The sequence below is a fragment of the Nycticebus coucang genome, chromosome 11 (genome assembly GCF_027406575.1).
Source record: "Nycticebus coucang isolate mNycCou1 chromosome 11, mNycCou1.pri, whole genome shotgun sequence".
Classification (NCBI taxonomy): Eukaryota; Metazoa; Chordata; class Mammalia; order Primates; family Lorisidae; genus Nycticebus; species Nycticebus coucang.
In genome coordinates this window covers 77453493-77480062 of record NC_069790.1, presented here as the reverse complement: position 1 = coordinate 77480062, position 26570 = coordinate 77453493, and the positions used below count along the sequence as shown (strand labels likewise).

At 44.8% G+C, this 26570-nt stretch overlaps 1 protein-coding gene across 9 annotated transcripts in view; it reads left to right on the top strand.

Moving 5' to 3' along the window:
• The window catches only part of ATXN7L1 (ataxin 7 like 1), a 248010-nt gene that overhangs the window by 149476 nt on the left and 71964 nt on the right, over positions 1-26570 (top strand). Inside the window, exon 1 of one of the 9 annotated variants that reach the window (XM_053608613.1) lies at positions 24482-24685. The exons of the other annotated variants lie outside the window; for them this stretch is intronic. The gene's annotated coding sequence lies outside the window, so the exon portion shown is untranslated. Of the gene's footprint in view, positions 1-24481; positions 24686-26570 lie in introns of those variants that run through there. 9 annotated transcript variants of the gene reach the window in all.

The following is a 26570-nucleotide window of genomic DNA, read 5'->3' as shown; positions in this document are numbered from 1 at the left end:
TCTGACTGGTGGATTTTCTGTCAGTTTCCAAGGCCTGAGAGTTCATTGGACAGCTGGCTGTAACTGACAGGACTCACATCCTAGCAGAACAACCCCCCTGCCACCATATAAACCCCTGAGCAGAGAGCCCAAAAGACCTCAGAGAGGGAGCAGGAGAGTTTGTTCCCCTTCAGGGTTCTCTCTGCCAGGAGGTTTGGTTTTTGTAGTTGTTATTTTTGTTTTCTGCAAATAAATCCTGACTTACCACTGATCCTGTGGTCTGTTGATTTATTCTTCAAATCGCGGAGACCAAGAACCTAAAATTCCGATATCAATGCCATCCAGCTTCTATGGCTTAAGATATAATTGGGCTTTGGTCGTTGAAGGGGCCAGATGTTTAAGGGATAATATGGTCACCCTGGGCTTTAGGAGAACTCACAGTCTAGGACATGGGAAGACAGGTCCCTTTCCTAGGCTTTGGCAGTGCGATCTCTAAGTGCATTCTTAGCTGGGTCTTTTTCATTCTTCACAGTGGGTCTTTTTCTTCCCTGCAGCTTACTGAAAAACAAAAATCTACTCCAAAAGGAATGCTCCCTCCTTTTGACCCTGCTTTTTCTGTAAATGGGAGGTTTTTCTCTGTCCTCTGTCTATGGAGCTGCTAAATCCTGACCCTTCCTTTTGCCACAGTGGCTCCAGGTACACCCCATGTTTGAATAAGTGTCAGAAAGTATAATCTCATCATTCCTAGGCTTAGTCCTCCACTCTGAGAAGGTCAGGATCCCAGACCTCATCCTTTGCACTGGCTCTTGCTTCTGCTGAAGAGGAGGCCATGGGGTGCATCCCTGGGGTACAATTAGCACAGCAGGGATCTTTGGAATCCAAGATCTTGTGAACAGAGAAACAAGGTTAAGCATAAGTTTAGGAAGCCAGAAAGATACAAATCCCCAGGTAGGAAGTTTGTGTGTGGAAGCCCTTCAACTGTAAGTCCTTAACACATGCCATGATCATGATTCTATGCAATACTCCCTTCCCCTTGAAAGGACTTCATGAGTGCCTCCCAGCTCCTCAGAGAGGTAGGGCAGGATATGTCATGGGAGCCTGCCAGAAGAAAATCAAGGTGCTGGAAGAAGAGATGGCCAAAATCACAAATACACGCCTCACCCATCTTCTCCTGTTTTTCTTTCCTTTGCTTCTCTTCACTGATCTGTCCTTCAGCGCCTGATCACAAAAAGACAGAAAAATCTCTCCATTTTGATGGGTACATTGGTCTGTTTCCTAGTCTTGCTCATCTTGGAATCAGGACGTGTCATGAGAACACTGAGGCAGCTTGATACCTAGCTTCCGCCCCCCACCTGTTGTGATGCCTTCCTGCACCTGAAGCTGGTACTGCTTCCTCACCTCAGAGGCCCTGCCCCCAAGACATGTCCTCTCTCCCCAGCCTGCACTCCTGGCCTGCAGCCTTCCCTTGGCTTTTGTTTTGTTCTGACTTCCTGTTCTATTTTTGAACAGTCTTAGCCTGGACCCAGGCCTTGGCAGACAAAGAGGCCATGTAAATGGTAGGCATGCGACCTGAATACCTGGCCTGCAATGAGTTTACCTGGGCTGGCCTCAAGTGGAAGGTGGTTCCAAACCTCCATCAGTCAGCACCCTCCACCCTCCACCCTTCTAACCTGGCTGGCCACATTTTTTTGCTGCTGCTGTCAACTGCAGTGATGCATACTGTGTGAGGAGAGGTGTTTCCTTGCTCAGGAGGTTTCAGGGTCCAGGGTTCATACTTCTGTGCTGCTTCTCCCAGAAGCTGCCAGGCACCCTGCCTCTTTGGAACAGGGAATAAATAGAACAAACCTAGACCAAGTTGTAGCTCTCTTAAATCTTCTTCAATCTTGTCCACCTAAAGGTGGAGGTGGATCTCATTTTTACTGTTCACAAGATCACTCAGCTCACTTGAAGTGACACCCAGGAACTCAGAATTCAGACTGCTGACTCGCTGGCTTGAATCCAAATGAGAACCTCTGCAAAATGCCTTGCTCTCTTATGACCACCAGGACCGGACAGTGCCCACACCAACTTTCCTTCCCATCCAGGTATCCTACAGTAATCGGGAACGTGAGGGGGCTAATTAGCATAGGTACAGGACTCCATCTAAGATGCCTGTCATTATTTATGTCTGGTTGTTTCGTTACTGTTGCTGTCGTTCCAAAAGGAGAGATTTTGACAAAGATTTTTTTTTTTATACCTGTTGGATTTAACCTTCACTGTCCTCTCCATGCCCTGTCCCCTACCAAGAGAACTCTTTAATGGTTGCTGATATTAACTATTTCATAGTTGTCTTATTAAGAAACAGTTACTGGGCTGGGTACAGAAGCTCACGCCTGTAATCTCAACACTCTGGAAGGCTGAGGCAGGTGTACTGCTTGAGCTCAGGAGTTCGAGACCAGCTTGAGGAAGAGCTAGACCCTGTCTCTAAAAATAGTGTTGTGGCAGGCGCCTGTAGTCCCAGCTACTTGAGAGGCTGAGGCAAAAGAATCATTTGAGCCCACGAGTTTGAAGTTGCTATGAGCTGTCACATCATGGCACTCTACAGAGGGTGACAAAGTGTGACTTTGTCCAAAAAAAAGAAAGAAAAACAGTGTTCTTGACTTCTGATTTTATAATACTAATATTCTTACTATTAAAAAATTCTTATAGATTAATGAGAAAAAATATTCTAATTAGAGAATAGGTCTGAATAGCCAATTCACAAGAGAAGAAATTCAAGTGTCCAATTACCATGAAAAATGTTCAGTATCACCAGTAATGAAAAACAACAATCAGGTAGACTTTTCACTATCAAAATGGCAAATGTTTAGAAACTGATAATCATATCCAGTGTTAGTAAGGAGAAGTAATCCAGACTTTCTACCAAGCTAATGGATATGTAAATTGGGGCTTACTTTCTGTTAGGCATTTGACTACACTTATCCATTTTGGCCTGGAGCCAAAAAATGCTAAAAATTTATATAAATAAATAGAAATGGTACAAGAATGTCTTTAAAGGAGGTTCACTACATAATTATCTGTAAAGGCAAAAAATTGCAGCAATTTGAATACTAAACAGTGGAGCTGTAAAGTAACCACTAAGATAATCTTTAGTTTGAAGTTTTTTTGTTTAAATGTTTTTTTTGAGATAGAGTCTCACTTTGTGTCCCTCAGTAGAGTGCTATAGCATCATAGCTCACAGCAACCTCAAACTCTTAGGCTCAAGCAATTCTCTTGCCTCAGCCTCCCAAGTAGCTGGGACCTCTGGTGCCTGCCACAATGCCTGGGTTTTTTTTTTTTTTTTTTTTTTATGAGACGAGGTCTCGCTCTGGCTCAGGCTGGTCTCAAACTCCTGAGCTCAGGACAATCCACCTGCCTTGGCCTCCCAGAGTGGTAGGATTAGGCGTGAAACATCACACCCGGTCTTTCTTTTTTTGAGACAGAGTCTCACTATGTCACCCTGGGTAGAGTGGTGTGGTATCACAGCTCATAGCAACCTCCAACTCTTGAGCTTAAGCGATTCTCTTGCCTCAGCCTCCCAAGTGGCTGAGACTGCAGGTGCCTACCACAACGCCTGGCTATTTTTTGTTGCAGTTGTCATTGTTGTTTAGCTGGCCCGGGCTGGGTTGTATGTGGCTGGTGCAGTAACCACTGTGCTACAGGCGCCAAGCCGACTAAGATAATCTTTAAAAAAAAAAAAGTTTTATAACATGAGGAAATGTTCATGATGTAAAAAACAGGGGGAAAAGCATTTAAAACAAAGTTCTCAGTATGGTCACATATAAAATTATACACATTGGGGCACATTTTCTCAGGACCTCTTGCACACATTTGGCTAGTTGCACACATTTGGCTGAGATAAACCTTTATTTTTTTTAAACCACATAGATGTATGTTTTATCATTGAAAGGGTGTGACAACTGTGGGTAATTTCTTCTTCCTCAATCATATCTGAATTTTCTAAAATCTTTATCATGTACTTATTTTTATAATTATATTTTTAAAAATTTTAAAGAACAAATAGTAATAGTGCCAGAGGTAAGTTATGTGAAAACACACTTTGATTTTGTTTATTTTGCTTTCTGGGCCAGAATCTAACACAGGGTTCAACTTGTTGCCTATTGTCCACATACAGATAATTTGAGGAGCATTTTGCTCATCTGTGGCGTCAGATAACATGAAAATTATGGCGGCGCCTGTGGCTCAGTCGGTAAGGCACCGGCCCCATGTACCGAGGGTGGCGGGTTCAAACCCGGCCCCAGCCAAACTGCAACCAAAAAAAAAAAAAAAATAGCCGGGCGTTGTGGCGGGCACTGTAGTCCCAGCTACTCGGGAGGCTGAGGCAAGAGAATCGCCTAAGCCCAGGAGTTGGAGGTTGCTGTGAGCTGTGTGAGGCCACGGCACTCTACCGAGGGCCATAAAGTGAGACTCTGTCTCTACAAAAAAAAGAAAAAATTATGCATGGAACTGTTCTTTTGCTCATCATCTTTTGTTAGTGTTTGTGTATTTAATGTGTGGCCCAAGACAACTCTTATTCTTCAAATATGGGTCAGAAAAAGACAAAAGGTTGGACACCCCCAAATTCTAAAGGGCTCAGGAAATGAGTGGGCCCCATATAAAATCGTCTATCTTTGGGCTGGTCTTGAACAGAGGTCTTCAGAACTAAATGGAGTAATGAAGAGATGCGGTCTGCTCAGGTTTTTATTTTGTCACCTGTATCCTTCCATTAATTTTTTTTTTTTTTTTTTTAGACAGAGTCTCAGTCCATCACCCTGGGTAGAATGCCGTGACATCATAGCTCACAGCAACTAAAATCCCTGCATCAGCCTCCCGAGTAGCTGGGACCACAGGTGTCCGGAACAACTCCTGACCATTTTTTTTATTTTTATTTTTTTTTTTTAGAGACGGGGTCTCCCTCTTGCTCAGTCTGGTCTTGAACTCCTGAACTCAATCAATCCACCCTTAGCCCCCCAGAGTGCTAGGATTATAGGCATGAGCCACTGCACCCAGTCTGAATTTTTTTCTTATAGATATGATAACTATTGATGTGTCCCAGTGGGATCTCAATTTATATAAAACTAGTATTTGAAGCTAGTCTATGAAGCAATCTAATATTATATTTTTTTCTTTATCTTTTAAAAAACCTTTGGCCAGGCCTGGTGGCTCACGCCTGTAATTCTAACACTCTGGGAAGCCAAGGCAGATGGATTGCTTGAGCTCAGGAGTTTGAGACCAGCCTGATCAAGAGTGAAACCCTGTCTCTACTAAAAATAGAAAAACTAGCAGGGCATAGTATGGGCACCTGTAGTCCCAGCTACTTGGGAGACTGAGGCAAGGGTATCATTGAGCCCAAGAGTTTGAGGTTGCTGTAAGCTATGATGCCATGGCACTCTACCCAAGGCAACAGAGTATGACTCTGGCTCAAAAAAATTTTTTTAAACTTTAAACAACAACAACAAAAAGCCTTCAAATTCTACTTGTACCTTCTCCTCCTGATTGAAAACCAGATTTGCTGGTGGCTTAGGACAGATTTGGCCTCAGAGAAGTGATGACATAAATGCTCTCTAGTGCCCTTCTTCTTCTCCTCCGTCCTTTATCATTCCTCTTTTCCTTCCCCTTTTCTTGGGAGTGGAGGGTCTTTTCTTTGCCTTAAGCCTGCTAGTGCCTGATAGGGACACTCCTCTACAGCAGGCATGAAAAACTGCCTCCTCTGAGGTGTCTGTGTGGCTGGAGGTGGAAAGGACTGTGATGTCCCTGCAGAATTTGGTCTGTGCTCGCGGCCAGTCTTTCACCGCCGTTATCCTCTCTCCACCTCTCAGGTGCAGAAAGAGGGCACATTTTTAAAGACATCCCACTAGTGTATTTGGGTAATGGATGAGAACAAAGCTATTGCCAATGTGAATTTTCTCAGTTCCTGAGCGAGCACCCACCTTGCTTGGGGTTGGAACTTTTAATGGCATCTGGGCATGTGTTCTGAGTGACAATTTATGGTGACAACTTTAGGTATTGTTTAGATAGCTCACCACTCCAGTTTCCCAAGAGGATGGCTTCCTTATTCTTTGTGAAAGCTATTTTCTTGGTTTGGTGGCCAAAGGAATTCAAGACTTACACTTTTGTAAAGCATGATAGGAAAGGACGTGAATTTTAACAAGCAGGAAAGCTCTGAGGAATTACCAGAGCTGCTATCGACAACCCTTTCCTGGGTGCTGGGCATGGTGCTAGCACTTCACTTGATGCTCATGTGAACACCAGGACAATGAGACTCAGAGAAGTGAAGTTCTTTGCCCAAAGTTTCCAAATTGCTAGAGCTGGGTTTTGAACCCACACCTCATCTCTGTCTGATATACCAGTTTCTCCCAGGGTTTATGCTAAGCAGTGAAGTCTATACTTAAAGTTACACTTATGCTATTACTGATGGTCTGGCCTGGGAAATAAGGGTTGCTATATGCTGAACATATATCTGTATCACAGATAAGATACAGATATATGTTCAGCATATAGCAAAAATCACCCAGAGAACTTGTAAAGCACAAGCTCCTGATCCCACCGCTGAGATTCCAGTTCATCAGGTCAGGGGTGGGCGGGGCAGCTTGCTGTGGGATTGAGCTGGTCCTGCAGATCCAGAACTGTGGTCTCTGCCTGGACTAACACTGCCCTTGCTTTTGGAGGGTCAACAGTCCGGAGCAAAGGCTCTGTTGTGTGGCATTTGGATGGAAATTCAAACCCTGCCAATTAGTGGGTGGCTTGGGAAGCTACTTAGCCTCTCATCTTGAAAATAAGGATATAAAAAGCAGCCACTATACAGAGTTGCGGGGGATTAGGTGAGCTAAGCCACATGAAGTGTTTAAAAGTGATGGTTCTTTTTTTTTTTTTTTGAGACAGAGTCTCACTTATTAACCCTTGGTAGAGTGCTGTGGCATCATAGCTCACAGCAACCTCCAAATCCTCTGGCTTAGGCGATTTTCTTGCCTCAGCCTCCCGAATAGCTGGAACTACAGGCACCCGCCACAACGCCTGGCTATTTTTTTGTTACAGTTTGGCTGGGGCTGGGTTTGAACTCACCACCCTCAGTATATGGGGCCAGTGCCTTACCCACTGAGCCACGGGTGCCGCTCTAAAAGTGATGGTTCTTAATCAGGGTTTGCTTGTATTAGGAACACACAGAATCACAATGGCCTGGGGTAGAGGAAAGTACTCTGGCCTTAGAGCCAGAAACTTAGAAATACTGTCTAGGTCAATTCTCCAAGCACTGGGTCCCCTGAGGGAGAGGGAGGTGGTAAGAGCTGGCATTCACCTCTGGGCAGAAGGCTGATAAGAGCTGCTTGCTGTGGGGACCAAAATACTGCTGAGATCCCAAGGCTTACTGGAGAAGCCCTCCTGACAGGGGTTGCTCGCGGATGCCTTTACAGCATCCAGGACCCGCTTATGACGTGGCTCGGTGGGAGCATACAGCGGGCGCCCTGTGCAGGCTGACCTGCAGGGTCTCCACCATGCCTCAAGACACCCTGACGCCACTGTGCCTGCTATAAGTTCAGGGCCTCAGGGCCTGCTTTCTTTTCATTGCAGCTTTTTATATAATTTCTGTCTAGTCGAGGTCCATGAGGCACACATGTAGTGCGGCCATTCGCCCCTGAGCCCAGCCACAGCACCTGTTCTGTGACTGCACAGTGACGTAGAACCTGGCTGCACCGTTTGCTTCCTGATGGGCAGGAGCAGCATCCCTAGGCCCAATCCCTGCTGGTGTGAGATAGGAGCTTTATTATTACTCAGGTGTGAGAAGCCAACAGATTGGGAGGTAACTGGCACTGAAGAGATAGTTTGTTACTCACAGTTCCCAAGGGGAGACAGGAGCACCAGGCCACCTATGGCCACATGGGGAAGCGCCAGGGCTGGTCAAGAGGCAGAGGGAGCCAGGGGAAATGTAGGCAAAGGGTACCGGCCCCATTACTGGAGGTGGCAGGTTCAAACCTGGCCCCAGCCAAAAACTGCAAAAAAAAAAAAAAGAAAGAAAGAAATTGGCTAGCCCCTAGGAGGTCATCAACAAATGGACATAAAAGCCAATCTCTAGCAATCTCTCTATTTAGCAAGGCCTTAAGATGTCAAAGCATTAGAAATGGGGAGGGGTGTTTAGACAGGGGGGAGGAGAAAGGAGGGAGAGCAGATTGGTATGCTGCAACTAGTGGGCACAATGTAAGGGTATATGGCACACCTCCTCTGTCCAGGATACAACTGAACAGGGACTTTACCTAACCAATGCAAACATTTTAGCCTAATTGTTTATACCCTCATAATAATCTGAAATTTATAAAAAAATAAATATGGGATGACAGAGGGATTATTAAAACGTATCAAACTGGCTCAGCACCCGTAGCTCAGTGAGTAGGGCACCAGCTTCATACACCAAAGGTGGCGGGTTCCAGCCCAGCCCAGGTCCAACTGCAACCGAAAAATAGCCAGGCGTTGTGGCGGGCAACTGTAGTCCCAGCTAGTCTAGTCAGGAGGCTGAGGCAAAAGAATCGCTTAAGCCCAAGAGTTGGAGATTGACATGAACTGTGACACCATAAAATTCTACCGAGGGTGACATAGTAAAACTCTGTCTCAAAAAAAAAAAAACCTATCAGCCTACAGAATAAGAATCTGCGTTTTAAGCCAGCACAGTGACGTGCACCTGTATTCCCAGCTATTGGGGAGGTTGAGGCAGGAAGAGGTTGAGACCAGCCTGGGCAATATAAAAATTTTTTTAGAGAATCTGCATTTTAACAAGATCTTGGGTTCATTAATGGGCACACTAAAGTTTGAGAACCATGGCTCTAGGGCATTCTTCTCTGGTGTTTTGAATTGAGTTTACTTAAAGCTATAGGTTTCCAAGTCATTCTGTGTACAAATAGGGACAGTGACTACAGTTTTGTGAGACTAGGTACAGCAAAACAGTCTTGAAATCTTAAATGGAAATCAAAAAAAAAGTATGACCTAGAACACTGCCAGTGCCTTCCATTTCTTGGGAATATGCTAATAATAATGTTCTTTTCATTGGTGTTGATAGATGGGGTAACAGTCTTAGGTACTGTGCAAATGATGCTGCTTTCTGTAAGAGAATGAATTTAAAAGGTCATCAACAAATGGAGATAAAAGCCAATATTTTCATCCCATTACACAATGGGAAAATTGATTGATAAATTATATAGTAAAATCCTAGTTTTCTACATTCCCAAATAAGTAGTGCTCCAATTTATTTTTATTTTTATTTTCTTTTTATTATTTGCGTCTCACTCAATTGCCCTGGGTGGAGTGCCAAGACGTCACAGCCCACAGCAACCTCAAACTCTTGGGTTGAAGTGATTTTCTTGCCTCAGCCTCCCGAATAGCTGGGACTACAGTCACCCGCCACAATGCCCGGCTATTTTTCTTTTTTCAGAGACGAGGTCTCAGTCTGACTCAGGCTGGTCTCAAACTCCTGAGCTCAGGTAATCCGCCCATCTTGACCTTCCAGAGTTCTAGGATTACAGGTGTGAGCCACCGTGCCCAGCCTTTCCATTTTTTTTAGAGACAGAGTCTCACTTTGTCACCCTTGGTAGAGTCCTGTAGTGTCACAGCTCACAGCAACCTCCAACTCCTGGGCTTAGGCAATTTTCTTGCCTCAGCCTCCCAAGTATCTGGAACTACAGGTGCCCGCCACAACGCCTGGCTATTTTTTGTTGCAGTTTGGCCCGGGCCGGGTTTGAACCCACCACCCTCGGTATATGGGGCTGGTGCCCTACTCACTGAGCCACAGGCGCTGCCCTCCAATTTTTTTTTTTTTAATGGAGCAAAAATATCTTTTGGGGTGACGAGTCTGACTTACATTTGTCAACACCCACAGAAACTCCTCTAGAAGGAGCCCTGATTGGCTGACTCAGCTTGGAGAAGAAGCTGCTGTATTGGGGAAGAATAGAGAGGAAGAGGAGGAAGAGGCGAGTATAGGTGCCTCATAGCATCACAGTGCTTGGAAATAGGGGGCCTCTGAAATCATTCCATCAAATTCCTCATTTTAAAGGTGGGGACACTGAGGTCTGAGAGATCAGTGACTTGCAGGAGTCTCTGTGAGTCTTTGATGCAGGGACAGCTAGCACCCAGGCCCCTGGTCCGGGTCCAGCTGTTCTCCATAACACTGGAGTTTTCTCCTCTTCCTTCCTCCCTTCCATTTCAGCAGAGCACCTCCTTCCTCTAAGATCGGACCCAAAACACTTCATGCCCAGTCTGGCCGTGCTGACAGCAGCAGCTATGTATTTTATTTCTTTGCTTTCTTTATGTATACACATCCTTGTTGCAAAAGGATTTAAGGCTACTTATAAAGTCAAAAGCAACAGAGCAAGATAAAATAAATTTAAAATAAGTGAGAAAGATGAGACAAAGCAATAAGTAGCTCAGAGCAGCTTTGCCCATGGCCCTTCTGCTAGGGTGGTTGAGATTCTGGGTATTAAATTAGAGGAATGGGCAATGATTTCTGTGCTTGTGCCCTCCACCCTGCACTTCAGTGGGTTTTTCAGTCCCCCTTTGTCATACAGATACCCTTTAAAGTCATTTTAAGAAACTTAGAAATTCTCTACAGGGGGTCATATTTGCAGGATGTCAACACAGTGGTAATGGTGGCAATGATGGGGTTGTTGGCAAGTTGTTGCTCTTTTAAGGCCACGCAAGAGAAGAGAGCCGGTTCTTACCTAGATCCTCCAGGCCATTAGAGCTGTCCAGAATAATGACTTTCTTGACTTCCTTGACATGCCCCTGCATACCAAAGGCTGTGAGGGGGAGACTCAGATCACGGGCAGGGCTCAGCACCATGACCCAGGCCTTTTCCCACCCCTCCTCATTTTTTAATCCCTTCTGCACCATCCTGACCTCTACTCAAACTCTAGTCTGATCACTTGGTTCCATGATCCCACCTCCCTCACCACCTTGAGTTTTTTATTCCAGGAATGACCGCACACCCTCCCTGCCCTCAGGAACTCCACTTCCTCCACAAACTGACCTTGGTCTGACTTGCCCATTGCCCTGGTTGTGCTCTGTCTGACACCTTGGGTCCTGTCCCATTAGAATTCAACCCAGAACCCAGACACTGGGTTGGGTGGCCTCTTGCATCTCTTCCAAGATTCTCCTTCTGCAAGGTAAGTCACAATGAGCCCCGCTAGGGAACCTAGTACTCCTGGTGGCTTGTACCCCCAGAGAGTTTTGGAAATGTGCGTTTGAGGCTGTCACCGTAACTGGCACATTCTGCAGTGCACAGGACAACTCCACCCAGTAAGCAATTATCACCCCCCACCCCAACCTCGGCAAACACTGATGAACAGCAATAATGCAAGAAAAACCTAAATAGTGACTGATACAGTGGCTCAAGCCTATGGTCCTAGCTCTTTGAGAGGCCGAGGCAGGAGGATCACTTGAGCCCAGGAGTTCAAGACAAGCCTGACCAACAGTAAGACACGTTCTCTACAAAAAAATATTTTTAAAAATTAGCTGGGCCTGGTGACATACCTGTCATCCAAGCGACTCAAGAGGCTATGGAAGGAGATCCCTTCAGCCCAGGAATTGGAGGTTGCCATGAGTTGTGATTACTCCACTGTGCTCTAGCCTGGGAAATTGAGCAAAAGACCCTATCTCAAGAAAAAATAAAATGAATTAAGTAAAAAATAAGAAAAATCTAAAATTTTACCATTACACAGTGGCATCAAAACAGCCACGCTGCAGATTTCTTGGTGGATGCCCAGGAGTTTAGTGGGAGGAAATCACTAAATTATTTTTATCTACACCGTGTGGTCAGAAAGAATTACATTTTGAAGGGTTAGGCTATGCTGGGAGTTGTTTATTTCATTAGCCAGAGTCACTCTTAGGTCATTTCTTGCTCTGCATCTGGGACCTTCTTAGCTCAGAGATTTGGTGAGCACTCTCTGCCAGTGCAGCCTGGTCTGTGGGCGCCATGGAATCACCCCAAGCCCCGGAGGGCATGCCAGTGCCTGGCACAGCATCAGTGAGTGGGAACTGGCTGCATTTAATCTCTCTAGAGGGTTGGTTTTTTTTCCTATGATAAGCAGAGGAGCAGAGCACTCCCATGTCTTCGAGCTGCAGAGGAATCGTAGGGGAATCTGTAGCAGCTCTCCTTGTCCCCAGGGCACCAGTGCCCCTGCCCATTCTGACACCCTCCCACAGGCACCCTACCCGCCTGCCACCTGCCACGCTGCAGCTCGAAGACATGGGAGGCCATTAGACATCTCTCAAGGCCATACATCCACCAAAATTATTAAAAGAACTGGAAAGCCAGGTTAAATATTTCAACATCCATCTAGTTTTTCCCCCCAAAAAAAGTTTCTGATAAGATGAAATGCCAAAGAGATGCCTATGTTCAGTAGAATGGCATTAAGTGAATCGAGTAGAAGTAATTAAAAAAAAAAGATTCAATTTTTGCAAGAGTGCGTCATTGCTAATTCTGGATAGCACGGCAGCATAGAGCTTGCTTGGGTTTGGAATCTGCCAGCCCTGAGTTCAAGTACTGGCTTTATTAACTTAAGTTACAACCTCTCTGGACCTTTGTTTCCTCATCCAAACACGGGCTAACCAATCTCATCACATTATTGTGCAGATTAAATGATATAACTCAGTAGTGCTTATTGTTAATTTGCTACTTACTACTTTTTTTAACTTTTATTTATTTTATTTTATTTTATTTATTTGAAAGAGTCTCCCTCTACCACACTGGGTAGAGTGCCGTGGCCTCATAGCTCACAGTAAGTTTTTCTTCCTGGCTAGTTTTTCGGTTTTTAGTAGAGACAGGGTCTTGCTCTTTCTCGGGCTGGTCTCAAACTCCTGAGCTCAAGCAATCCACCCCCCTGGCCTCCCAGAGTGCTAGGATTACTGGCATGAGTCATCGTACCCATCCTATTTATTACTTTTTAACTGTACTAACTTGAGGCCAGGCTCAGTGGCTCACACCTATAATCCTAACATTCTGGGAGTCCAAGGGGTTGAGCTCAGGAGTTCAAGACCAGCCTGAGCCACAGTGAGACCCCATCTCTAAAAATAGCTGGGTACTGTGGTAGGTGCCTGTAGTCACAGCTACTTGGGAGGCTGAGGCAAGAGAATTGTTTGAGCCCACGAGTTCTGTGAGCTGTGACACCACAGCACTCCACCCAGGGTGACAAAGTGAGACTCTCTCTCAAAAAATAATAATAATAATAAAGTACTAACTTAGGGCAACCAATAGGTTGTTTTCTGTGTGGATCAGTTATCATCAGGGGAATAAAGAACAATCACAGATTATGATTAATAAATTAGATTCTAGAAATGAAAAAAATTCCTAGTATTTTTTGACAAATGCATATCACACACTTGCTATGGGCAGGCACTTTGTGAAGCTCAGGAACTGAGCCTATCTCCTCTTTTTTGAGGCTCTTACTCTGGTAATGAGGAAAATGTGTTAGGGGACCCCTTCAGAAAGCTATCCATTTCAGAGGCACCTAGTGGCATGTTTGTTGTGGACTAACTAAAATGGTTTGTCCATATGGAACTCTTGGGCTCACTCTGGGGCAGGGTAGAAGGTTGTGGAAAACTGAGGTGGTGAGTGGCAGCTTCTCCCCACAACCTCACTATAAAGGGGGGTGACAAAAGTAGCTGTGAGATTGAATTCCGCCCTGAATTTAGCCATTTATCAAACAAACATTAATCATCCAGTAGGGACAAAATAGTTGATTCAGCCTGTTCTGGAACCATACCTTGCACAAAAGGTTCACATGAAGCAGCTGCAAGAACACTCTAAACTTTAAGAAAGGACACTGTTTCCCTGAATCAACATCATGCTCTCATGAACTTTTCTGATTCAGTGGCTGGACACTGGGCAGCCTCGAGCACTGTCCCTGAGGGTAAAGAGACAGGCCTCACTGGATTCTAATACCCTGTTTCTACAAGAATAAGATGTGTCTCAAAGTTTTTTGTTGTTTTTTTTTGTTTGTTTGTTTTTTAGGCAGGCCTCTTGGATACTTTTAATTTCTCTGATAAAAGTCCATCTCTCACATTCATTTTACTAAGTCACAAGTTTTGCCAGTAAAACCTAGTTTTTGTATTCAGAATGCTGGTCAAACAGGAGACTTAAAGTAGCCAAATTTGGAGTGTGACCCTCTTTGATTAATGTCAGTTGCATGGGACCTGATGACCCAGGAGGGTCCCTACATGATAAAATACAAGTTATACTCAAGTGCTTTTTGTTTTTGGTTGGTTGGTTGTTTGAGACAGAGTCTCACTTTGTCACCCTTAGTAGAGTGCCGTGGTGTCATAGCTCACCCCAAACTCTTGGACTTAAGCAGTTCTCTTGCCTCAGCCTCCCGTGTAGTTGGGACTACAGGTGCCCACCACAACACCTGGCTATTTTTAGAGACGGCGTCTTGCTCTGGCTCAGGCTGGTCTCGAAACTGTGAGCTCAGGCAATCCACCAGTTTTGGCCTCCCAAGTGCTGGGATTACAGGCATGAGCGTCCTGGCCACTCAAGTGCTTTCTATTTGCTTACTTTTATGTATTTTTGGTTTTTTTATACTCTAGTACTTTAAAGTACAGGTATTGCTACCCTGTTCCATTTCTCTTTCCCATTCAAAAGGTGTGATTCCCTGTGTGTGCATGTGCACATGTGTGTATGGGGGACTGGATTATATCTAAAGTGACCATAAGTCCTGGTTTGCCTGGGAGAGTCACAGTTTGTACCTGTTGCTCTGAGGTTGAGCCCTTTAGCTCTCCTATTTATTTTCAAAGATATCCAGTTAGGACAAGAAATTATACAGTTTCTCTATTTCTAGAAAGAATGCAATGGCACAAATAAAGAGAACAAGTCCAGTAAAACTGGGTATGGGTCCTGCTTCTACCAATTCCCCGTGGGGTGGCTTTGGGCAAATTGTCTCACTCTGACACGTCTTACTTTCCTCATCTGTAAACTGAGAATAATGTACTTGCTCACTCTCCCTCCCTAGGCAGTTTTTGTGAGATACCAGTTCTCCCATGGAAGAGAATGAACTTTGTTAAGACTGCAGCACTAACAAAAGTTGAGGATTATTCCCATCCCTAAACTAACATTGTTTTATGCTTGAATTTACTCTGCCTTAGGAGAAAACGAGCTTAAAAATATAGGTCATGGGAGCCCTTTCCAGGGCCTGCTTCTGTCAAGGAGGTAACTAGCAAAGCTGTCCTCATGGAGTTTCCATGTCTCCTTAGTTCCATCATGACCATTAAAAGTAACAGGCCACAGCCTGAACAAAAGCAAGACCTATCTCCACTAAAAATAGAAAAACTGAGGCAAGAGGATCGCTTGGGCCCAAGAGTTGGAGGTTGTTGTGAGCTATGATGGTGCCATAGCACTCTACCCAGGGTGACAGCTTGAGACTTTGTCTCAAAAAAAATTAAAAAATGTAAACAGGCCAGATGCTGGGATCACAGACTCAAGGCTGTGATCCCAGCACTTTGGGAAGCTGAGGCAGGAAGATTACTTGAGCCCAGGAGCAGCATGGCAAAACCCCATCTCTACGAGATAAAAAAAATTAACCAGGGTGGCACCTGTGGCTCAGTGAGTAGGGCGCCAGCCCCATATACCAAGGGTGGCGGGTTCAAACCCGGCCCCGGCCAAACTGCAACAAAAAATAGCTGGGTGTTGTGGCGGGCACCTATAGTCTCAGCTACTTGGGAGGCTGAGGCAAGAGAATGGCCTAAGCCCAAGAGCTGGAGGTTGCTGTGAGCTGTGATGCCACAGCACTCTACCAAGGGCAATAAAGTGAAACTCTGTCTCAAAAAAAAAACGTAACCAGATAGGGTGGCATGCACCTGCAGTCCCAGTTGCTTGGGATGCTGAGGCAGGAAGATCACCTAAGCCTAAGAGTTCGAGGCTTCAGTGAGCTTTGATCATGACACTGCACCCCAGCCTAAACAACAAAGCAAAGACCCTGTCTCAAAAAAAAAAGGAAAAAAAAAGTAAACCCATAAGCCAATCTTTTGCCTTCAAATGCATTAATATAAAAATCATCCAATAAAGCTTTCAACTTACCCTTCTTTATATAAGTAGGACTGTTTTGTTGTTGTTGTTGTTTTTGAGACAGTGTCTCACTCAGTCACCCTCAGTAGAGTGCCATGGTGTTATAGCTCACAGCAACCTCAGACTCCTGGACCCAAGGATTCTCCTGCCTCAGCCCCCTGAGTAGCTGGGACTACAGGCGCCTGCCACAACACCTGGCTTTTTTTTTTTTTAAAAAAGACAGGAACTTGCTCTTGCTTGGGCTGATCTTGAACCCATGAGCTGAGGCTGAGGCAGTCCACCATCCTCGGCCTCCTAGAGTAATAGGATTACAGGCGCGAGCCACCTCGCCCAGCAAGTAGGCCTGAGATGAGAATGGACTGGAGTGCAAATGAGAGTGGGTGCCCCAGAGATACTGTTTTATGTAATGATATAGGATTATTTTTCAAAATGAAAATTGCTTTTGTTTTTGTTATAAAAGGGATGCATTGCAAAACTGCCAAAGTTTCAGAAAAATCTGAAAAAGGTAAATAAGAAAATAAATATTTCCACGTAAAACTTCCCAATCTTTTTTCTATGAGTATGTGTGTATGTTGTACATATGTATATATATATATGCATATATTTTATATCTTTAAAAATAAAAGTGGAATCCTATTATAGACATAGCTTTGAAACCTGTTTTTTTTTTAATCTAAAATTATCATGGACATGTTTTAGTAAAAATAGATGTGCATCACCATTTTTATAGCTTCCCAGCATTGCATTAAATGGATGTGCCAATAATTTACTGAACTGGTGCCTGATTGCTTATAATTTAGGGGCACAGTATCTACCCCTTTTGCTGTAATTTTTAAATATCGATATATCTATACCCCTACACACACATACAAATTTGGCACACTTTTCAAAAATGCTACCAAAAGTTTCATACATTAATGAGTTTGTCATTTTTGTATTTAAATAGAAAGGTCCACACCAGTTAATTTGGGCTGTAAGGAGCTATAAATTATAGGGCAATGTGTAGATCAGGGTGGAGAGCTAAGATACTGCATTTTTTACAAACTGCCTGAAGCAGTAAACTACTTCAGGAATAAACTCCTCAGACATAGGAGCCCGCATATGGTCACTCATGAAGCCACATTGCTGCCAGGAGCCTTGGCACTTTATAGCTCCAGCAACCTGAACTCAGGCTGGGGGGTTGGGGGGGTGGTGGCTCATGCCTGTAATCCTAGCACTCAGGAGGCTAAGGTGTGAGAATCCCTTGAGCTCAAGAGTTCGAGACCAGCCTGAGCCAGAGTGAAACCCTGTCTCTACTAAAAATAGAAAAATTAGCCAGGTGTTGTGATCGGCTCCTATAATACCAACTACTCAGGAGGCTGAGACAGGAATATCGCTTGACCCCAGAGTTTGAGGTTGCTATGAGCTAGGCTGATGCCCTGGCACTCTAGCCTGGGCAACAGAATAAGATTCTGTCTTGAAAAAAAAAATGAAGTGTACACACATGTTTTTATAGGTAGTGCCTCAATAATACCCAGTACCATGACCTCTGTCACTGAGTGGAACACCTTGGGAACCCAGCCAGGAGCTCAGAGCAGCCTGGAGCGGCACCAAGTCACCGCACCTCAGCTCTACACTGCGCGCAGAAGCTATCTTTGGGTTTATTGACTACAAGTCCATACTCAGTTTATACAGGACAGCAGCAAGCTTATGGTCAGATTTCCAAGTTCAGAAAATTAGGACTCTAAGGAGGACGGTGGAGGTAGGCCCTGACAGTGAGAAGAAATAATACCAGACTGTAGGAAAATGAAAGTAAAAGGCAGAAAGTGGGGAAGCTGTGGCCCGTTTTGTGCAGGGACAAATTGCCCTGCATACTTTCTCAGTAATTGCAAACTGCAGGCACCATCTGTGAGGATAGGGCAATCCTTTCAGTGAGTACTGACCAACATTTTAAACAATGGAAAAGGACAAGGGAGGGGAAAGGAGATTAGGGTGTTTTTTAGGTAGTAAAGACAGACACGTGTTCTTTCTGCGAACTCTTGTCTCATATACATAGGTACAGTAAGTATTCTTCTACAATGTAAAATTCATTTCTTAAGGTAACCAGCATCAAAAAGGTTGAAAACTACAGTTGTAGGCCCCAAAATTATCAGAGTTTTACAGTAATGAATGCCCTTAATGCTGACCTGGAGTTATCAATGAAGGATCAAATAACATTCAAAATATACCATGTAAGAAGACAGAACAGGACCGGGTGTGATGGCTCACGCCTGTAATCCTAGCACTGTGGGAGGCCAAGGCATGTGGATTGACTGAGCGCACAGGTTCGAGACCAGCCTGAGCCAGAGCAAGAGAGACCCCATCTCTAAAAATAGCCAGGCATTGTGGTAAGTGCCTATAGTCCCAGTTACTTGGGAGACTGAAACAAGAGAATCACTTGAACCTAAGAGTTTGAGGTTGCTGTGAGCTATGACGCCACAAAACTCTATTGAGAGTGACAACAAAGTAAGACTCTGTCTCAAAAAAAAAAAAAAAGAGGTTAATTGGTGAGAACACACCTATGGTGCATCTTACAAGGGTACATGTAAAACTTACTAAATGTAGAATATAAATGTCTTAACATAATAACTAAGAAAATGCCATGAAGGCTATATTAACCAGTTTGATGAAAATATTTCAAATTGTATATAAAACCAGCACATTGTACCCCATGACTGCATTAATGTACACAGCTATGATTTAATAAAAAAACAAAAAAGAACAGAAAAAAAAAGTATAGTGGAATGAACATTCCTTGGAAAGATTAATATTAAACAGTGGTGTTATAAATTCTAAATGGAAAGTTGTCTACCTTCTCATAAAAGCTCCCACAAACAACTTTTTAAAAACACCAAATTCGATACATATTTAATATAAATATATTCACGTTCCAGATATACTTAATTTTTGTAATTCAGGTTCAGAGAGATTGCCTTTATTCATTCAAAAAGTGTATTAAAAACACACAGCATCCAGGCATGGTAGCTCATGCCGATAATCCTAACACTCTGGGAGACCAAGGTTGGTGGATTACTTGAGCTCAACAGTTCAAGACCAGCCTGAGCAAGAGTGAGAACCCATCTCTACTAAAAATAGAATAATTAACCAGGCATTATGGCAGTGCCTGTGGTCTCAGCTATTCCAGAGGATCGTTTGAGCCCAGGAGTTTGAGGTTGCTATGAGCTATGATGCAACCGCACTCTAGCCTGGGGCAACAAAGAAACAACAACAAGCCCCCCCCCCCACAGCATGGTTTCTATGTTCTGAGGCAAGGCATTGGCCTCCAACCATAGATGAGACTCAGAACTGGCCCTCAGGGAACTTCAGTCCAGTGGTCTAGATTCCACCTGACCCACACATTGACCTTCACTAATGAAGCTAAGGCTGATTGACACTGGTACTCAACCTCCTGAAAAATTCTAGGCTATGTGCCCCCATGGGTCCAAAACAGACCCTGTGATGTCAGTTATTGCATCTTGGGTTGTGGGTCCCCCAGCTCAAAAGATTAAACCAAAAGCTAGTGACAGGTATGATCAGGCTGCCTGGCTTAGTCTCCAGGAATCCAGGTAATAGGGCGAAAATGAGTTCAGGTGCTAGCCGGGAAGCGGGCCAGCGTCAGGGACTAGAACCCAAGGGTTAAAGCCAAGCCTGCAGTCAGCCAGCTTGCATATCTGGCCTTTCTGTCAGCCAGCAGTGCAGGCTCCATCCTCTTTTTGATGAGCTTTCCACATGTCTAAGCCACATTTAAAGATTGTGCTGGCCTCTGACACGCTTCCTCCTCTATGCGTGTGTTCTGACACAGCTGCCTTCACCCAGGAGTACGATGTCAGGATCATGAACTCCCGGCCCCTGCTTCACTCTCCAAGGGCTGCAGGTACTGGGCTCCCTAGCGTTCCCCAAGCCACCTGGTCTGCTTGCATCAACAAACCAGCATTTGTCTAGTCTATTGTGGAACTACCTCTGTTAAGCACATTGGTACTGACTACAGCAAATTTCTGCTAATATTCCATCCCTCCTTCAGCCCACTTTTATTAATGTGATAGTATAAGTATGGCGGCCGTGCCTCGTGGACTATGGAGAAGTTCTAATTTTAAATAGCCTACTCTGTCTTCGCTAAATATGCCAGTGCTAGTCAAATCTTTCGTCCTACTTTCTGGTTTTTAAAAAATTGTTGTCCATGCTCAAAGCTCAAAGGAGTCACATGTTATGTGGAAATGTTCTACTCAATTTGTGTCTCATAAGCAAAGGAGTTTTCCAGCCCAGACCGTTCTGATTCACTCTGTGCCCATATTCTCTCAGGCAGCATGGACGCAAATGTCATGGTTACCAGAACCACCTAATTAAACCCCCTTCAGAGTGAATGTTTACACGTGGTGAGAGGCACAGCAGATCCATCCCATGGAGTCACAGAGCTTTTCCAATCAGCAGGAGCTCATAGAATTGACCAGCCTTCCTGACCTGGCTGCTTCAATGACATTCATTGTAAAGTCCGCTTTGACACCCAGCTTCCCTAGCCTTTGGTTCTGTGTCTTCTTGTATTGTTTTTTCAGGTGGAAGGAAGTGGAAGAGGTAGATTCATAAGGGGCTGCAGGTGCAGTGACAAAACATTCTAGAACTTTCTGATCACCATCTCCGGATAGGCCCCCTTCCTGCATTCCACATTCAGCATCTCTGTCCCTGACTGTAAGCCTTCACTTCCTGACAAACATCTCCATTCAGCCCTTCAGACGTCCTGGCCATCTGGCCATCTGCGGTAACCCACCACCATGCCCCACTCAGAGCAAATGCCCAAAACCTGCGATGAACCTGCTCAGAGTGTATCACATAGTGGTAACAGCACCCACTGAACAAGCTGTGAGTATGTCACTTGGCACAGAGGAGGGAACACAACAGTAGGCACCTTTATTTGGTCCAGTATTTTCAGTCTCAACAATGTTTTCACTATTTTCTGTCTTAGCAAAGGCCTAATTTTGAAACAGTTGTTGGAGAAGAGATCCGCCAGACCACATGCTAAGCCAAAATCCCTTCTACATGCCAAGGACATGCACCTTGGACATGCAGGCCACATAATGCACAGCTTGGCAGGCCTGCTGGGACATTCCATTTCTTCTTAGACTGGGATCTTGTGAAGAGAAGCCAGGAGCCAGCATTTGGGTGACCTGATCAAATCAAAGAAGGACAGGGCGCCATCTGGGTGGAAGTGGTCATTTCACAGTGAAATAGCTCTGGAGTGCAGATGTCGGGAGCTCGCCCGACATCATGGAGCAGAGCCCTCTGTGTGAAGTCCTCGTACGGTGAACAGCTACAGAAAAGCCACAAAGGCAGGGAGTGTGGAGAGAGTCAAGGGAGATGTGCTTTTCTAGTCAAACAATTTTATTAGATCTTTTAGTTCTATCATTCTATTTTCTGGAAACACGATAGAGGTGTGCAAAGAAAGTTGGGCCAGGAGCTGGGAAACCTGCAGCTGCTTAATGGTTTGCAGTGTGGCCCTGGCCAAATCACCTGTTATAACCTCTCCTGTCCTTGACTTATTTGTCTGAGGAAATGGGAATAATAAAAAAGGCCACATTTAAAGTGTTTTGCACCACACCAGCGCAAGTCATCCTGCTGAGACCCAGGATTGGGCGTGAGAAAGCTTTCCTGGGTGTGCAACCTGGGAAAGTTACAGGTTTCTCTGAGCTTCAGTTTTCCTTCTTCATAAAATGGGGGTAAAAATTGGCCTTTTCCATCTCGCAGGATGATTCCAAGGGTTAAAATACTATGTGCGTGAAGGAGACACATCGACCGTGGACTTTTAACTCACAGAAGTTTTGGAACTGCTTTAAGCAGTCGGTTGTGGCCCTCACAGCCAGGGCTGATTGGAGACTCGTCCCTTCATGCCTGAACCTTCTCTCTTGTTTTTAGTTTTATTTTTTATTTTACTTGTTGGTTTGTTTTTGAGACTGTCTCATTCTGTCCATAGGTAGAAGGGGAGAGTGCCTTGGCATCACAGCTCACAGCAACCTCAAACTCCTGGGCTCACCCAATCCTCTTGCCTCAGCCTTCCAAGTAGCTGGGACCCACCACCCAGGCACCCACCACCATGCCTGGCTAGTTGCTTTTTTTTTTCTTTTTTCTATTTTTTTTTAGAGATGGGGGTGGTGGAGGAGTCTCACTTTTGCTCAGGCTGGTCTCAAACTCCTGAACTCAAGCAATGCACCTGTCTCAGTCTCCCAGAGTGCCCGGCCCACACACCTGAACCTTCTCTCTTGCTGTCCACCATCCTTGGCTCCTACCCAACCTTCTTTGTCAGATCCCCTGCTCCTTTCTTTGTCTCAGATGCTCTGAGCTGCCTTTGCTCTTCTCTCTCCAGTGATCTGTCAGCCAACTGCTGCGTTCCGCTCCAGGGTGGCTCCATTTCAGATCCCAGTGAAACAATATCTATATATAGTGTGTAATAAAACATGGGTTACTTTGGGAATGAAAGGACAGCCGCAGAATGGCTTCCTACTCACCACCATGTCACTGGTGACACCCAACCCCAGAGGAACGACCTTTACTCCTCACCATAAACATGAGTCCCGCCCACTAGCTTATCTGTACTTTACTCTCCACAAAACCTGTGGAATGGTGAAGGGGTGACATTTTTTTTTTTTTTTGAGGCAGAGTCTTACTTTGTCACCCTTAGTAGAGTGTTATGACATCATAGCTCACAGCCCAGCCTTGATATTTTATTCTTAAAATCAGGTAATTTTAAGGACATTTTATTCTTAAAATCAGGCTGAGTGCAGTGGCTCATGCCTATAATCCTAGCACTCTGGCAGGCCTAGGCAGGTGGTTTGCCTGAGCTCATGACTTCAAGACCAGCCTGACCAAGATGGAGACCCCATCTCTAAAAATAGCCAGATGTTGTGGCGGGTGCCTGTAGTCCCAGCTACTTGGGAAGGGAGGCAAGAGAATCACTTGCGCCCAAGAGTTTGAGGTTGCTGTGAGCTCTGATGCCAAGGTACTCTACCAGGGGCAACAAAGTGAGACTCTTTTCTAAATAAACAAAATCAGGTAGATAGATGGGGGGGGGGCCATGGGAGATGAGGTTTAAGTCCACTTGCAATTTAAAATTTCTCACTTAAAAAGGGTATGGTGGTTCATGCCTGTAATACTAGCACTCTGGGAGGCCAAGGTGGGTGGACTGCTTGAGCTCAGGAGTTTGAGACCAGCCTGAGCAAGAGCAAGACCCCGTATCTACTACAATTAGAAAAAAGTAGCCAGGCATCAATGGTGCTAAAAATAGAGAAACCGAGGCAAAGTGATTGCTTGAGCCCAAGAGTTTGTGGTTGCTGTGAGCTATAATGATGCCCTGGCACTCAACCCAGGGCCTCAGAGTGACGTAGCTCAAAAAAATAAAATAAAATAAAAATTAAATTAAATTTCTCACTCTTATATTCATATCCTGGTTCTCTTGGAATTCAGTTTTCTCAAATCCTCAGGTAACTCTAATATTGTATCTGGTTAATTGTCTTGGTCCCAAAATGAGATGCTACTTGATTCATTCTGGGGAAAAAATGGAAAACCTTATTCAATAACAATTTAAGAAGTGTTCTGTTTTATTTTGTTTGCCAAGTGAAAAGACTTTATTTTCTGTTACCAATAGGGCAGTGTAGAATTCAGTCCTGATTAGGGAGAAAGGTGGTCCCCAGCCGTAAACTGGCAACCATAACTCAGAAAAGGACAGGGAATTGTTTCCCAGGACCTGGTGTGGCGTGGTGATGGTGAGAAGCAGCTTGGAACACTGTCCCCTTCCCCCACACCAGCTCCTGGTGGTTTCCTCTGTGTGTCCATGGCCTCATAGCGGGGAGCAGGGAACTTGGAAGTCCCTTTCTGATGTCTTTAAAAAGTCATTAAGCATGTCCCTTTTTCCCCCTATGAGATTTACCAGCTTCCAAAATCCAAGGCTTCTGCCATCACCCTCAGATGTGTACCAGCATTTGCAAAATCTCTTAAGGCAGTCTCTAAGTAGAAGATGCTTCAAGGAAGCACCCAGTTCCTTCTGTTAATAACCACAGTGTCATGTGACACCTACCCCTCCCCCGCCACCAATTCTCTCGGAAAACCACCCACCCACCCCACCAATAAAGCTCGACGGCTGCCCTTTTATCTGCCAATATCTACATTTCCTTCAAGGTGGTAGTCTTTTGTTATTTAAATTCTTTTTAATTCTTAATTGTTACCCGGTTGCTTTGGGGCTTGCTTAAACAGTTAAAAACACTTGCACGAGGCAGCCGTTTCGCTTTCTGTGCTTGTTGTTCTTGGCACTGGGTCAGTTCTATGAACTTCTGGTGTCCAACTGGTAGGACCTGAAACTCTGTGTTTAACAAGTGCCTGTAGTCAAAACAGTTGGCGTGTGCAAGCGCGGATGGCTGCTGTTGACTGCAGCTGGTCGCTCCTGCACGGTGCACAATACGGAATCACGTTGCTCTGTTTTGAGATTGGGCTTTTATAGTTGTTGTTGTTTAGTTGTTGCGATTTTTTCTTCCTATTTTTTTTCCTTTTTTGTTTTTTTATGGCATCCGTGCTAATGTGGATTGCTTCAGGTTCCAAAAGTACAACATGTTTACAGTCGTCGTAGCATCAGATTAAGTTGGCAGCCTGAGTCTCTCTGTAAGTGGTTTTAGTTTACATTTCTTCTCCTAGCAGGATGTTTTGCATAATTTTGCTGATCCTGGGTTATTTATAGACTTTTTTTTTTTTTTTTGAAGAAACGGGGATGCATGTGAGTTTCTGTTCCAACTGTGGAAAGTGAAATTTGTTTCTGCACTTAGAGAAATGGTAGTGCGTGTGCAGCAGTGGGTTATTTGAGCTCTTGAAAATGAGTTTCTGTGAGAGGTCACTAGATAACATTCCGGAGCAAACTCTCCAGCCGGCAATAGCAGAAACCCTGATAATTGTCTTAGGACGGACGTGTTGTTTTCCTTTGGTTGTTCACAAATGGAGTAAAATGAAAGTAATGATGCCGTTTCCTCTGGGGCTCTCCGCGAGGGTGGATGCTGTGATTGGGTATTGTTTCAAATGTCCGAAATGAGTTTGCTGTGGTTGTTTTGTCAGATTCTCAAGGAGCAGTGTCATCTGGTGGCCTGAAGCTGGCCCAGAAGCTGCTCACGGGGATTGAGCCAGAGGGAAGGGGGCTGGATAGGAAGGACTGCCGCTGGGAAGTTAGTCTCTAAGTTGGTCCCTACGTAAGTAGCAGTGATACTCAGATATTTATGATATTTAAAAAATGATAATCAACAGCAAGATGGCATACCAGCTAATGCATTATCTTATCCATGAGATTTTTCTGGCCTGGCAGTAGCATCTTTGGGGGCCCGCGTCCGTGTTAGAATAAGAACTAAAGCTTAGTGAAAACACTAAGCCAGAATTAGCACTCTATAAAAGGGTTTCCCATAATATTTACTAGAACAGTTGGCTAAAAATTGCTCTGCTTTGCCCACTGAATGGTTGTGTAATTAAATCAGCCCTCGATAGCGCACCTCCAGCACCTCCCATCTCGGAGTCTGCAGCTCCTGGAATTTGCATGGGTAAATAGCGCGTTCATCAGCATAATGAGTGTGGAGTCCCAGTCTAATGGTTCTGGGGAACATTGTAAATGAGACACTTCATTGTGCCTCGGGCTAAATATTTTAAACCAAACAAATGGAAAAGGAGGGAGAAAACGACAAACATCTTTTAGGCCCTGTGGAAGGCCTTCTGAGGAGAGGATCTGCTTTGATCTGAGTCCTGGGGTTCCACGCAGACAGGTCCAAGCTTCTCCCGCTTCTCTCTCACCTCTGGCATCACTGCCTCACGCACAAATGAGAATGGACAGTTGGAACAGAAATTTCCAAGGTAGTAAATGTGACCATTAGGCCAAGGCTTAACATAGTTCTAACTGCTGAGTGCTGTCAAGAGTCGATTTCTTTTTCTCCTCTGTTTCTCTCATTCATACGAAGGTGTGTTTTTTTTTCTTTGTCTTCTCTAACCTTGCAGAGAATAATAATGAGACATCTTGCTTCTGGTCTTTTACAGTCTGGAGCTGTAATTTTCCTCTTATGCCAGCCCCACGTAGCTGGCAGAGGATAAGTTGAGCCCTTTAAGGCCAACAATGGAGGGCCTAACTCAACTAGAACTCAGTCCTGGACATGGGCCATCAGACCCTCACTCCCTCCCCGCCCACAGCCCCATCCACTGGACAAACTGGCTATAATTCGAGGCTCAGAAACTCTTTGTTATAATTTGAATCAAATCTTTCCCAGTGGATGGGGCCTCTATTCCTCTTCCCCTTTGCTTGTCCAGTCTGCCAGGTTGGCATGGGGAGGACTTGAGTCCCACCTTTTGGAGACCTTAGATTTGAGGTGGGCATTGGTTTATGTGCCGCTCAACTAGCGAGGATTATAGGGGCTCTTATCCTGCTGCACAAATAACCGGGAGGCCTGAGTGAAAGAAGAAGAAAACCTATAGGCCTTTCCATGGGAGCTGGGAGGAGTGGCAGTGAATGCTGAAAGGCTTT